General features: G+C 36.3%; 1 long non-coding RNA gene across 2 annotated transcripts; it reads right to left on the reverse strand.

Moving 5' to 3' along the window:
- Positions 1–399: 399 nt before the first annotated feature.
- On the reverse strand, positions 400–12,154 carry LOC110008069 (uncharacterized). Of its 2 annotated transcripts, none has more exons than XR_016055986.1 (2): positions 12,018–12,154; positions 400–634 (listed from the first exon to the last, which is right to left on the reverse strand). It is a non-coding gene; the product is annotated as an uncharacterized LOC110008069 (long non-coding RNA). The 2 variants fall into 2 exon arrangements; XR_002282533.2 differs by having other exon boundaries at positions 4,506–12,033.
- Between the last annotated feature and the right edge of the window lie 1,543 nt (positions 12,155–13,697).

The raw sequence follows: 13,697 nt of genomic DNA on the forward strand, positions 1-13,697 counted from the left end.
TTTGAGTCATGGCCCTGAGCGTCCTAAAGAATTCACCAAAAGCCTCCGTGTTCCCATTACTCGAGCTCGAATTGTTGACACGAGGCCTCGTCATCTTGACCTATAACAGGAACACCCAGACGCCTGTTACTAACTTATCCAAAATCATTCTAATGACACTTCTAAAACTTTTTAGGCCAAGAATCCTATTCTGGCTGCTCTGATACCATAAATTGTCACAACCCCGCCTCTTATCGTACTACCGTACTTGCCAGAAGGTAACAAGGTACAGGACCGCAACCAAAGGTAGCGAATGCCACTCAGGTGGGAGTGTGCTCAATGCTTTAAGAAAAATGAATCAATGAAAACCACGAAAGAAAGAAAAAACAAAAAAAAACAAAACTCAATCACACAACCACAAACATAAAATCGGACCACCAAGTTCCGAACTGCATATAAATATAAAAGAGATCCAAAGGTACAAATATGGCCAAGGCTCAAAGGCCCAAAAACATTACATGACTTAATACAAACAAGAACTATATGGCTACTGTCATCCAAAACATACAACAAAAGAAGCTTCTACCAGGAGTACGGGGTTCCAACTGTCAGCCGCATTCACCCAACCGCCCGTCCTCAACCCGCAAGCATCACTCTACATAAATGAGAGTTAAAAGAATGAGTTATAAGCCCAGTAAGTAGATCAATGTGCCATGTACTCAAGATTCATATAGGGATCAAACATAGAGTCATGTAGCACAATTATATTTAGCAATGTATCGTAAGTAATTCCTTCCATGGTGGAGCAATCACAAATTAGATATCAGATATCATATGAAATAACAGTTTATCAAATCTTTTCATCATGAGCATCCTAACAGGTCAACCAAATCAAGCCAACATATATTAAACACAAATAATCCTAATATTGCCTACTCCTGAAGTAGAAGTCCTATCCATCAGGCCAAGCCAATCCTATTGCTTAGGACTTCTACCATCACTCAGGAGGGAAAACAGTGATAAATAGATGACCCATTTCGTAATGTCTTCACACATACAGTCCCCAGTGCACTTTGGGGTTTTTGATAGGCGATGGCCTTGCAAAACACAACCCTCTCCTTATGCCCTTCTGGAGGGAGGGTTACACTACCAAAGGATGACCCAATGCATAGCACCAATATAGATTTTGGGAGGCGCGACCCTCCCAAATTTCCATCATATCCTAACTCCCTTCCTATCATGGCAGTTAGGGAAAGATCATAGCAGTCGGCACCACTTTCTTATCATATCACCTCATGGTCATGCAATACGCTCAAAGCATGCCAATAAATCATATATCACATCATGGCCATACAATATGCTTAAAGCATGTCAATAAATCACATATCATATAGCTAACCATATAGGTCTTACAACATAAGTCTTATAAAATATCACATACCTTGTCTAAGAAATCGTGCACACATGTCACAACAAAACATGTATTATGATCATGTACACATATCATAACAGAGCATGCCTTACTCATTGTTCAAAAAAGTGAACCACCCAGCGCCTAGGCTGTCCAGAAGGCTTGGGCTTGCCTGCATCCGCCCAAAGGCGTAAAGTTTTTTTTTTTTTTTTTTTTTCATTTTTTTAATATATAAAAGTTTAGAAAGATAGGTTTTAGATTCATTTGAAACCTAAATCCCCAAGAAACCCTTTTAGAGAGAAAGAAACCTCCAAAAAACTGCATTTCATTGGATCGAATCATCGAAGTGTTTCTCAAAGTTTGGAGTTCGAGCAACCAAAGTAAGTGCAACTTTTAGATTGCATGTTTTATTTTGAGACGTCTTTTTCAAGAGTTAGTCAAAGTGGAGATCCGGGTTCAAAACATGGATACAACCCGAATTCGAATGACAAAAATTGCATCTGATGCAATTTTTGTGAAAATTATACAAAAGAATGTATAAACCGGTTTAAGAAACATCTTGCCGGTATTAAGGGGGATGTTGCCCCTTGTAAAAATGTTCCTGAAGCTATCATAAATGAGGTTAAGCAATTTAGAAATTATGTAAAACAAAAATAAGAACAAAATCCTTATCATAGATCTATTTCTGCTACTCCTAGAAAAAGTGATCCGGGTTGGAAGTATGGGTACAACCCAAATCTAAATGGTAAAAATTATAGAAGGTGTAATTTGTAAAAAGGATACCAATGGGGGTATTAGCTGATTCAAAAAACACCTTGCTGGTGTTAGAGGTAATGTTGCTTCTTGTACAAAGGTTCCTGAAGCAGTTCGGGATGAGATTATACATCTTCTGAATTTTGAAGAACCAGAAAAGAATGAAAATAAGCCTTGTTGTATGGAAGTATCTTCTCCAGATTCTAGATGGAGTGGTGATCCGGGTTGAAAGTATGGTTATAACCCGAATCCAAGTGATAAAAATCGTATTAAATGTAATTATTGTGAAAACGATACTAATGGGGGCATTTACCGGTTTAAAAAATAACCTGTCGGTATTAAGGGGGATGTTGCCCCTTTTAAAAATGTTCCTGAGGCTACCAAGGAGAAAATTATATAATATTTGAGTTCAAAGACACACAAAGAAAATGGTAGAGCAGCCAAGACTCCTAAGGCCTCATCTGCACAGACTAGTAAGAAGAAGGTAGAAGAAGAGGAGGAGGAAGAGGTAGATTCAGAAGAAACAGAGGAGGACGAGCGTTATATTGAAGAGGGATATGACTCTGATGATGATGACCTCGACTCTTATGCATATGATGAAGCTTGCCCTATTGATATTCCTTCTGATGATGATGATGATGATGACGACAACGATTGAAGACTCTTGTCTCTTGGTGCTGAGTGTTGAGTCTGTTGACTATTGTGTTGAGTCATGAGTGTTAACTTTTGTTATACTGTATATTTTCTAAATTTCTGTTGTGTTGAGTGTTGACTTTTATATCCTGCCTACACTTGTATGGTGTTATAGTTTACTGTTTTAACAATATGGATTATCAAAATTCTCTTTTCAACGTCTCTTCTTCTTTTTTTTAACTTGTAATATAGTATTACATTGGTAATAATTTGGTCTGGTTTTTAGTTTTTTTCAAATTTCAACTGGCAGCCGCCCGGGTTCTAGGCGCCCCGCTAGACGCTCGCCTAGGAGCTTAGCGGTCTGGACCCCCCAGGCCGCCTAGGACCCGCCTAGCACTTTTTGATACACTAGCCTTACTACATGCTTCTATATCATAACAGAGCATATGTCATTATCATTCTTTCATATCACAACGAAGCATTCTTTAATATCATAACAGAGCATTCTTTCATATCATAACAGAGCATTCTTTCATTTCATAACAGAATATGCCTTATTGGCATGCATTCCTTTCATAATTGAGCATGCCATAGTACTATGTGCATCCATATCATCACTGAACATGTCCTACTACATGCATTCAAATCATAGCAGAGCATACTTCCATATTATAACAGAGTACACCTTATTATCATAACCGGGAATGTATGCATATTCATAATAGAGCGTGCATTCGTGTTCGTAACAGAGCATGTCATACTATCATGCACACATTTCTCATTAGCAGCATATTTTCATGCTCACATAAAACATCAGTGTGCCACACATAAAATCATAGTATCATGCTTATTAGTTTGAAAGACATTATCATGTCATCTCATGAACCAAGCACCAGGCTCATTAGCTCAAATATCATCATACCATTCTTCTGGTTTTGCCACACAACTTTCAAATAGGGAATGACCTCAAATATTGGCCTAAAGCTTGCCAAACTATTGGTGATCTTAAGTGAAACTTCTAGCCTTTCACAGCAGAAAATACAGGATGATATCTTAATAGAATCGGACATAACTTTCAAACAAACGAGAATTTGATTATGCTTCCAAAACCATTTTTAAAATAGATTCATACATCTTTCATTTAGAAGTGGTTTGAGGTTATTCTGATATATTTGGTTTAGTGAACAATGCCACAAAAGCCAAGTAATAGTTTTTGAAAATTCAGCAGAAAATCTAGCGTGGCATCCTTATAGAAAAACGAACATAACTTTCGAATCACAGAGAATTTGATTATGGTTCCTCCAAGACCATTTTCAAAATAGATTCATACATCTTGCATTTAGAAGTGGTATCTCACTCTGACATATTTGATCGGTGAACAATTCTGGCATGTTTCAAAAAATGGCTCATAACTTCCCAACCAAAAGAGGTATTGACATGAGGTCTTTTCCATATTAAAATACAAAGGGGTCTTTTCCATCTTAAATTATAATGGGTACTTCCCCACAAAATTTCATGATCAATAGAGATATTTTCAATGCTCAAACATTTGCTCAAATGGGAGTCACATTTCTGGAAACATAGTACATACTTAGCAGAATTTCAGCAACATATTTCCATACCCATTTTCACAATCCCATTAATAATCACACTCAAATTGCATAGTTGACAAACTAATTTAACATGCATTAATCAAGGCAAAAAAATCATGGAAACTAGATTCACTTACTGCACTTAAATGAAGATCCAAAGTGCACTGCACAGGTTCAGTTCAATGTCAAGCCCCAAGTATGGTTTCAATCGTAAGTTTTTAAGGCAAGGAGAAGAGAGAGAGCAAAACCCCATGGAGAGGTGTGAAGGTGGTATAAATAGGTAAAAACTAAGGGGGTGGCAGCAAACACAATGACAAGTGGTATACAAGGCAGCATGCAATGTACCAGTGGTGCACAAGGCAGCATGCAAAGGATAAGTGGTGCACAAGGCAACATGCAAACAAACATGAGAGAAGGAAGAAGTTTCCCTGGACTGTCGTGCGCTCAACAATGTCTTCAATAGAGTTGTTATACTCATCTTCAATAGAGTTGTTATACTCGTCTTCAACAGAGTTGTTATACTCGTCTTCAACAGAGTTGTTATACTCGTCTTCAATATGTCTGGAGTGAGTATGTTTACTAAAATCCTTTTTGCTAACTACACAAAATTCTGTGTTTTTAGATTTTTTACTACTAGACATTTAAATTCCTAAGAAGAACAAGGCTCTGATAGCAACTGATTCTTCTGGGTTTTCTCTTATTGCATAGTTAGTTTTATGTTAATGTCTATTAACAAAAAATCAAAAATCAAAAAATTTGAAGATTTCTGTGTTGCTAAATCTAAAGGATTTGAAAACTTTACTCACTTCAGACACGTTGAAGACGAGAACAAAGACAAAGTTTCCAGTGTCATAGGGCTATCTAATAGCATCTACGACGAAGTTCTCCATACCCAAAGAGAACTAGGAATACAAGGACTAGATCCAGACAGACCTACTGTCTTTGATCTAATAAAAACTTTTGAAGAAAGAACTGCTTTCCAAACTCAAAAAATTTTAACAGAGTTAAAAGACTCAAACTTTGAAATCAAAGAAGGATTTGATCTACATTCAAGTAAACTTGAAAGAACCAAAGTTTCTCTAGAAAATATATCTAACAATCTAGACTATCTAAAAGAAGAAATTCTATCTCTAAAAGAAGAAGTTAGAAACTTCAAAAAGTATAGAGAAGAAAGAATATCACAAATTGTTCAGCAAGTTTTAAATCAAGTTCAAAAATCTGATCAAGAAACTGCTAAACAAATTATCGATCGGTTAGACAACCAAACTACAGAAATAGAAAGAATTGTTAGGACTCTTGAATTCGACCCTAACAACCCTAAACCTACAGAGGTTAGAACCGAAGAACGCGCCTCAAAGATTGAGCGAGCATCCCAACAAATACTGCAGTAAAACCTATAGTTGATAGGATCAATTCTGTTATCTAATGGATAGATTAGATAAAGAAATATCTGATATCCTCTCTTCAGAAGATACAGATGCCCTTGAAGGTTTTACAAAACCTAAAGGACAAATGACAGGCGATACCACAAGTATTATTCACCAGAATAATTATTTGATCGCAGCAGTTAAAACACTATCTAAACAAATTGTTGAAACAAGTAAACAACAAACAAATTTGTTACAAAAAGTTTGAGAAAAAGATATTAGTGAAGACAAGATAGCCTCAGAAGTGGCTAAAAAGGTAGTGATTCCCCCAAATACTACCATTAGTACCTCTGCCATACCTCCACCAATGTTTGGTGAACCTGTTAAGTACAAATGGCACCCTCCTAGAAAAGAAAATCTAAAAATGCTAGAAAGATTTGGATTAACAAAATCTTTGCCTTCTATAGCAAACGAAGAAGAATTTGAATTCTCTGAAATAGAAAAAACTCTGAAAGATGAAGTCATCCCAGAATTCAAATATAGTCAAATCTACGAAATGGGAAGGATTTGGACTAAACATTAAACACAGATTCAGAAGATTAGAATTGTCTGTACCAGCTTTAGATGCACAAACAGACATAAATCTAATAACAAAAGAATGTGTCCTAAAGGCAAAAAGGGAAGGCTACAAATTCCTTCACATAGGAGCAGTACAGGTAGCTTTCACACTTCTAGCTAGAAAAGACTTAGGAGCCTCAGTCATGGCCGTCCTAAGAGAACATAATGAGAAGCTTTGAAAAATCACTACTAGGGGCAGTGCAAGCAGACCTAAATAGTCAGTGTGCTTACTTCAATGTTTTACCAAACTACACTGTCTACTTAGACGACGCTCCCAACTCTCTTAAACTTCAAGTCCAAACACATGGTACTGATGTTAAAGAGCAATATGGAGACCTAACCATTGAATATATGATCTACTATAAACTGATGACAACAACGATCGCACCTCAGACCAAACTTCGGTAGATACCCGGAGTAACAACATTACTTTAGTCTCATCCGAGAAATCATACCTTCATCCCAAGCACTGTTGAATGGAAAGATTTAACTTTTCATGAAGGATGGAAAATACAGGGTTCGAGAAAAATAGAAGAATCTCAAAATATTTCCAGTATCTACCAAGATACAAAAAGAAACATTTCCTTCAGATTTAGTACAAGTAGTACATTTGAAGAATGAGAGAACTTGGCATAATGAAGAAGACTTTGACAATGAGAAATTTCATATGATTCTAAAAGAGACTTTAGAATCAATAAAATGCTCGAAATGCAAAAATTATGTCCTAATAGACAAAATTAATTCCCACATATGTGCACAAGACGGAAATGTGGTGAGAGAAATAGAAAAACTCCAAACTTTAGGAGAAAAAGACAATGAAACGGTTGAAGAATTAGAGAAAGAATTCTATACCACAACCAATACTGAAAGACTAGCTTACGTGATTAAAAGATTACAACAGCTAGAACCTCAACAAGAAGAAATAAAACCCGTCAATGATGAAGAACAAAGTGAAGTAACTGGAGGTCCTGGACCAAGAAAGGAACCTATGGAACAAGGTGAATCTTCTGCACAAACGCCAATAACATACATCAACCAACCCATCACCATTCTACAAGGTGAAGAAAAATTCCCAAAGGCAAGGGGAATGCCCACAGGAAAACCTACTGAACCTTAGAGCAAGGAGTATATTCCTAAACCTAAGGATTGGGGAGCCCCAATAACCTCAGGCGGGACATACCTAAATTTAGACAATGTCCTAGACAAAAGAAAAGCCATTAGCGACTGAGCATCAACTATGGATATGGCCAGCAATGCAGTAGGAGCAAACTGGAACAATGAGCAACTTCAAGAATATTATGCTCATACCCTTAGAGGAAATACCAAAAGATGTTTAATGCCTATAAAAACACAGCTGAATATATCACATGGAAACAGTCTATAAGACTAAGCAGAAGTGCAACAGATTTTGCTGCAATCTTTTACAAAGAATTTTGAGGAGATATTAATGATCAAGGATCAAAAGAAATAACCCAAGCTCAGAAAAACTTGACCAATCTCTCAATCTATAATATTAGATACTTTGAAGAGTATGGTAATGAATTTTCCAAATACTTTTACATAATTGGAGATGTCAGAAATACAGGGTATTTACAAATGTTTGTTCAAAAGCTCCCAGCCCCCTGGAATGAATAAATCTTCAACAAAATAAATACCTCTCTAATCTCATTAAGAACTTCTAGGAGAAATTGTATCCTTTTTTAGGGACTACTTCAAGGATGTTTGCATAAAAAATAAATTAGCTAGGCAAGCTAAAACACAGATGAAAGGAGCAGAAGGATTCTGCTATGGAATCTCTAATATGCCAACCCAATGAGGCTATCACGAGAAAAAACTTACAAAAAAGAAAACTTACAAAAAATTTCATAAGAAACCTTGGAAAAAACGTAAGTTTAGAAAATCCAAAAGCTTTGACAGACAAAAGGCAAGAAAACAGATATTTTAAAAGGAAAGCTTCAAAGAACTTCAGACCACAAAAAGAAAACAAGAAAACTTGTAAATGTTGGTTATGTGAAGAAATAGGACGTTATGCGAATGAATGCCCTAAGAAAAACAAGACCAAACAGGCTAAAATCATTTATTAAGAAAGTTCAGAAATGATAGAAGAAACCAATACAATGGGTCTTATACCACTTGAAGAAACTTCAGATAATGAAGACAATGAATCAATCTACTCCGTAGAAACAGAATTCTGAAACAGAAAGTGAAATCAGTTCAGAAGAAGAAGAAATTGTTAAATTAAAAACTCTCAAACTCACCAATTGGAGAGAACCAGATACCCAAAGTATCATACCTTCAGAAATAAGATTTGATGTCAGAAAACATATAAAAGTTACTTGCAAATGTTTGGATAATGGAATAATGTTATACTGCGTCTTAAAGAATTTCACTTACCACCAAGAGTGTTTTATCTATGAAGTAAGAAAACATACTGGAAATGCTCATCTTGCAAACCTAGTCATAGATGAAGTACAAAAGTTTCAAGGGAATGAAGAAAACCCAATAAAGGATCAAGAACTTGAAATCAAAGAAAATCCCAGCAACTGCTCTATAACTATCTCAGAAGAGACAAAACCACTTTCAGAAAGTCTAGAAGAAGATGACTCTTCTAAAGCTTTGAAAACATCACCCAATAGCACCTATATCAGCACTGAATGGAAATTCAAAGGTTATCAACCTTATCATTTGCATGCATACATAGATAATGGTGTAGGTATGTGTCTTGCTCTTCCAGGAGCAATTCCACAAGAAAAATGGAAAGAAAAACTTGAAAAGTAGATCCAAGGAACCACTGCAGATGGCAGTACAGTAACCTTCGGTAAGTACGCTGAAGAAATACCCCTCAAAATTGGAGGAGGGAAATTTACCATATATATTCTATGGCAATCAACTGGACATGGTTGTGATATTTTGCTAGGAAACAACTTCCTATTAAAATACCAACAGTTTATCCAAAACAATGAAACGATCTCTCGCAGAGGAGAGGATGGACAGCACTATTATATTTCTAGATTGAAACAAGCCTTCTCTGTAGTCAATGATGGATTTCTACCATCAAAACTAAAACATCAAAGTATCTCGCATGCGCAGCGTGGTGAGATAACAGCAAAAACTACAATCGCGATTCCGGTAAGAAATATCGAAAACTTAAAGTTTCAGAAATACCAGAATTCACAAAGTAAAGGGAATGCTATACAGAATGACGTATACTTGAGAACGAATTTCCTGAACAAGTTCACAAAGCTCAAGAGAAACCAAAACTCAAAAGCCTTGAAGAACTTAAGTCTTTATTAAGAAATAACATAAGCTTTAATCCTATCCTACTTTGGGAAAAGGATAAAACTAGATGTCATCTCGTATTAAAAGACCCTCATGCAATAGTACGGGTAAGACCCATGTACTACACCACAGAAAATGAAAAAGAATTCAAACAACAATTGCAAGAGCAATTACAACTAGGACTCATTCAAAAGTCTAATAGTCCTCATTCTAGCCCAGCTTTCTATGTAAGAAATCACAGCGAAACCTTAAGAAGAAAAGCTAGAATTGTGATCAATTATAAAAAGCTAAATGCCTATACGAAGTCAGATGACTATTACATTCCAAATGCTCAACAACTGATTAGTAAAATCAAATGAGCAAAATGGTTCAGTAAATTTGACGCCAAATCAAGCTTTTGGCAAATCAAACTTACTCCTGAATTCATACTCCCCAAGGACAGTATGAATGGCTGGTAATGCCGTTTGGATTAAAAAATGCGCCAAACATCTTTCAAAGACGAACGGATAAAATATTCGGAGATCTCTTCGAATTTTGCGGCATATATGTAGATGATATTCTTGTTTTTAGTAAAACAAAAGAAGAACACCTTATGCACCTAGAATAGGTCATAAACAAGATAATCCGGCGTGGGATTATCCTAGGAGAAAAGAAGATTTTTCTTGAAAGAAACAAGATCAAGTTCTTAGGTCTCGATATTGAAAATGGTGAAATCACAATGCAACCCCATGTTCTAACAAAAGTCGTTGATTTCCCCAACAAAATGGAAGACAGCAACTACAAAGATTTCTTGGTTGTGTTAATTACATTCTAGATTTTGTACCTAACCTCTCTTCCCTTACTGGAATTCTACATACAAAACTCAAAAAAGGAAAGTTGTCCTTTAACCAAGAAGACGAAAAAAGAATCAAAAGAGTTAAGGAAGCTGGTGTCAAACTTCCAAGGCTCTCTCTCCCTATTGAAAAGGATAAGATTATCCTAGAAACTGACGCATCTAACCAATATAGGGCAGGCATAGTCAAAAGTCTATCTCCAGATGAGATAGACGAAAAATTTGTAAAGTATCATTCTGGCAAATTTTGTGGTGCAAAGTTAAACTACTCTACCGCGGAAAAGGAAATTTTAGTCGGAATGAAAACCATTCAAAGATCAGAGATCTTTCTAGATACTAAATTTTTAATTAGAACTGACAACAAGTATTTTGTCAAATTGAAAAAATATAATTTTGACAGGTCTCTATCTCGCAGAAGATAAATTCGTTGGCAAAATTGGTTCTCCAATTATGAGAACAAAGTAGAACATATCTCAGGTACGTGCAACCATCTTCCCGATTCTCTTACGAGAGAAATGGCACCTAAAGCAGTAAGAGAAGACTCCGCCCTTCCCCAATCGCCAAGAGGCGAAGACAAAGGTAAAACCTCGAAACAGAGGCGGCAGGTACTACCCTGTCCCAAATATCAAGAGATAAAATGGCAGGCACTATCTTGCTCCATCCATTAGAAATAGAACCAAGTTCTATAATTCCAAAAGTTATTGAATCGAAACCTGAAAAACATGTTATACTGCAAAAAAGATCCTTTAAAGAAAGGATAAAAATGGGAGATCCATCCATTGGAACATTAGGCGAAAATTGCAATTTTCATGTTCAGTATGGGCAATTTACTGAAGAATATACCTTCAAGAAAATAGAAATATCAACTCCTACTTGGGATCCCAAAACCATCAAAATATGAAACAGTGAATCTACAGAGGCAAAAACCATTGCCATTTCTGCAAAAACAGTCAAGAAAACGGAACCACCACAAGGCTATAGATCCGTCTATAAAACCCACAAAAAACTGGATTTTAATGATTAAAAACTTTTAAACAGCTACCATGTAATTAATTATGACATGGCTAATAAAAAGTCCTTTATGTTAACTATGAAGGCCTTAGCCTCACGGCTAAGTGAAATCCATTGTTCAAAAATGGTTAAAAGACCAGTGGCTGAGACTGATACTTCTGTTCAAAATATCGGGATAGACCCCAAAAGATGTCGTATCCCTCCAGACACTATCCCAGAACAAAATTGGTATGAATTTCATACACAGCTTGCCAATCCAAACCACCAATGGCCTAATTCTCTCAAAAGACGAATTAGTTCACCCCCCGCCTTTTACCAATGCACTCTCTCTGCTGAACATCCCCAAGACCAGAAGCTCTGGTTATATGAAAACACGTTCATCAAGAACCTTTGGACCGCTGACAATTCAGATCTCAAAGGGCTACCCAATATCCTTGTCAACACCCTAAGAAACCATCGTCCAGAAAATTGTCCTTCGTCTGAAATTCATAACTATACCACCTGAATGGATTCATGAAACCAATAAATTCCTACTAGTTTACCAGTTTATCAGAATTCTCCAAAACCCGGAGAAAAACCCTAATGGACCTTCCCTTGTCCGTATATTGAAATCTCAGGAGAAAGACCTTCAAAAGCTTCGTGCCTAAGCTCTGGGCCTGCAGAGACACTATCATATCTGAAGGAAGCCACACCATCATTGCCACTCCATATCAACATCAGGTTGATAAATCAAGGCTCTTCAAAAGAATCCAAGCTGGCGAAATAAACACAAGGCTGAAGACCTACAAAATGCTCGAAGGAGAGTTGAAAGATAATTTCTGGGACACAGATATGACCATTTCAACCCCAGACAATCTATCGTATCAAGATGAAGAAATGGACGACATCCAGATAGCCAACCTGGACAATCAGATGGAATATTAACCATCTTAGGCTTTAGTCTTTAGTTTTTGTTGTCTTGTAAAAAGAAATCTCTTTTATCTAGAAAAGTGTGGTAATGGGGCCCAAAAAAGTGTACTCGGCACTCTCTTTATTAAAACATTGATTCCCTATGTCTAAAGAGTCAGAAAGGCATCCGATTTTGTTTTTTCGAATGCAAGCTTTGTCGTCCATTTTGTTTTTGAAACTTTGATGTCCAAGGTTTATAAAAGGCCCTCGAACTTCAGTTGTTAAGGAATCAGATCTTGAGCTCTTCAGTCACTCCCCTACTTGGGAAAAGCTAAGCAACTTTCGGTGCCTCGTTGAGTCTCAAGTCCTGTAAGTCTTTGTTTTAAGCATGTGTGAGTAGTAGTCATGCGACTCTCTTTTAGAGTCCCTGAGTTATGATGTAAGACGGTTTATATCGATAGCTTCTTGTGCTCAGTTAGTAGATGGATGTTTAATGAAATGCTTGTTTCTCATTTCTGCCCTACTTAAATGAAATTAGTTTTGCGAAAGGAGATCTTTAAAAATTCTATTTCACAAATATGCCTTATTTTTTAAAACACTGATTTAAGAACTCTTTGTTATCTGGCTTTTTGTCCAAAACCCCGAAGACTATTAAAGTCGTAGTGAGAACAAACCCTGTAGGCAGGAGGCCGTTTTGGGTTGTTCAAAGATGAGTCCTTATTAGTTGTTAAGGTTGTCACAACAAGAAGATATTAGACTTTGTTTCTTTCACATTTTGTGATTAAGATAAAGGCGGTGGTGAATAGTTTAACTAAGAAAGAGTTTTGCAAATGCTAATGAAGTTTTTAAGGGATCTGGAGAGCTTGCAATTTAAAAATAGATCGAAAACTGGTTGCGGAAGATTGGTTGGGCCTTGTTATTATTAACTCATACTCTAGAAAGAGTATTGCCTTCAATTAATACCTTGCTTGTTATCTCTCTTATGCTAAAATACTCAATTGATAAATAGTAGTTTTATTGTGTTTATTGCTTTAAGATCTGTTCAAACGAAATGGTATCAGAGTCATGTTCTTCTTGAAGAATTTTGCATAGTTAGTTTTACTTTAATGTCTAGTAACAAAAAATCAAAAATCAAAAAATTTGAAGATTTCTGTATTGCTAAATCTAAAGGATTTGAAAACTTTACTCACTTCAGACACATTGAAGACGAGTACAAAGACAAAGTTTCCAGTGTCATAGGGTTATCTAATAGCATCTACGGCGAAGTTCTCCATACCCAAAGAGAACTAGGAATACAAGGATTAGATCCAGACAGACCTACTATCTTTGATCTA

Source organism: Amborella trichopoda, chromosome 5 (assembly GCF_054954075.1).
Source record: "Amborella trichopoda isolate Santa Cruz 75 chromosome 5, AtrichopodaSantaCruz75HAP2 v2.0, whole genome shotgun sequence".
NCBI classification, from domain to species: Eukaryota; Viridiplantae; Streptophyta; class Magnoliopsida; order Amborellales; family Amborellaceae; genus Amborella; species Amborella trichopoda.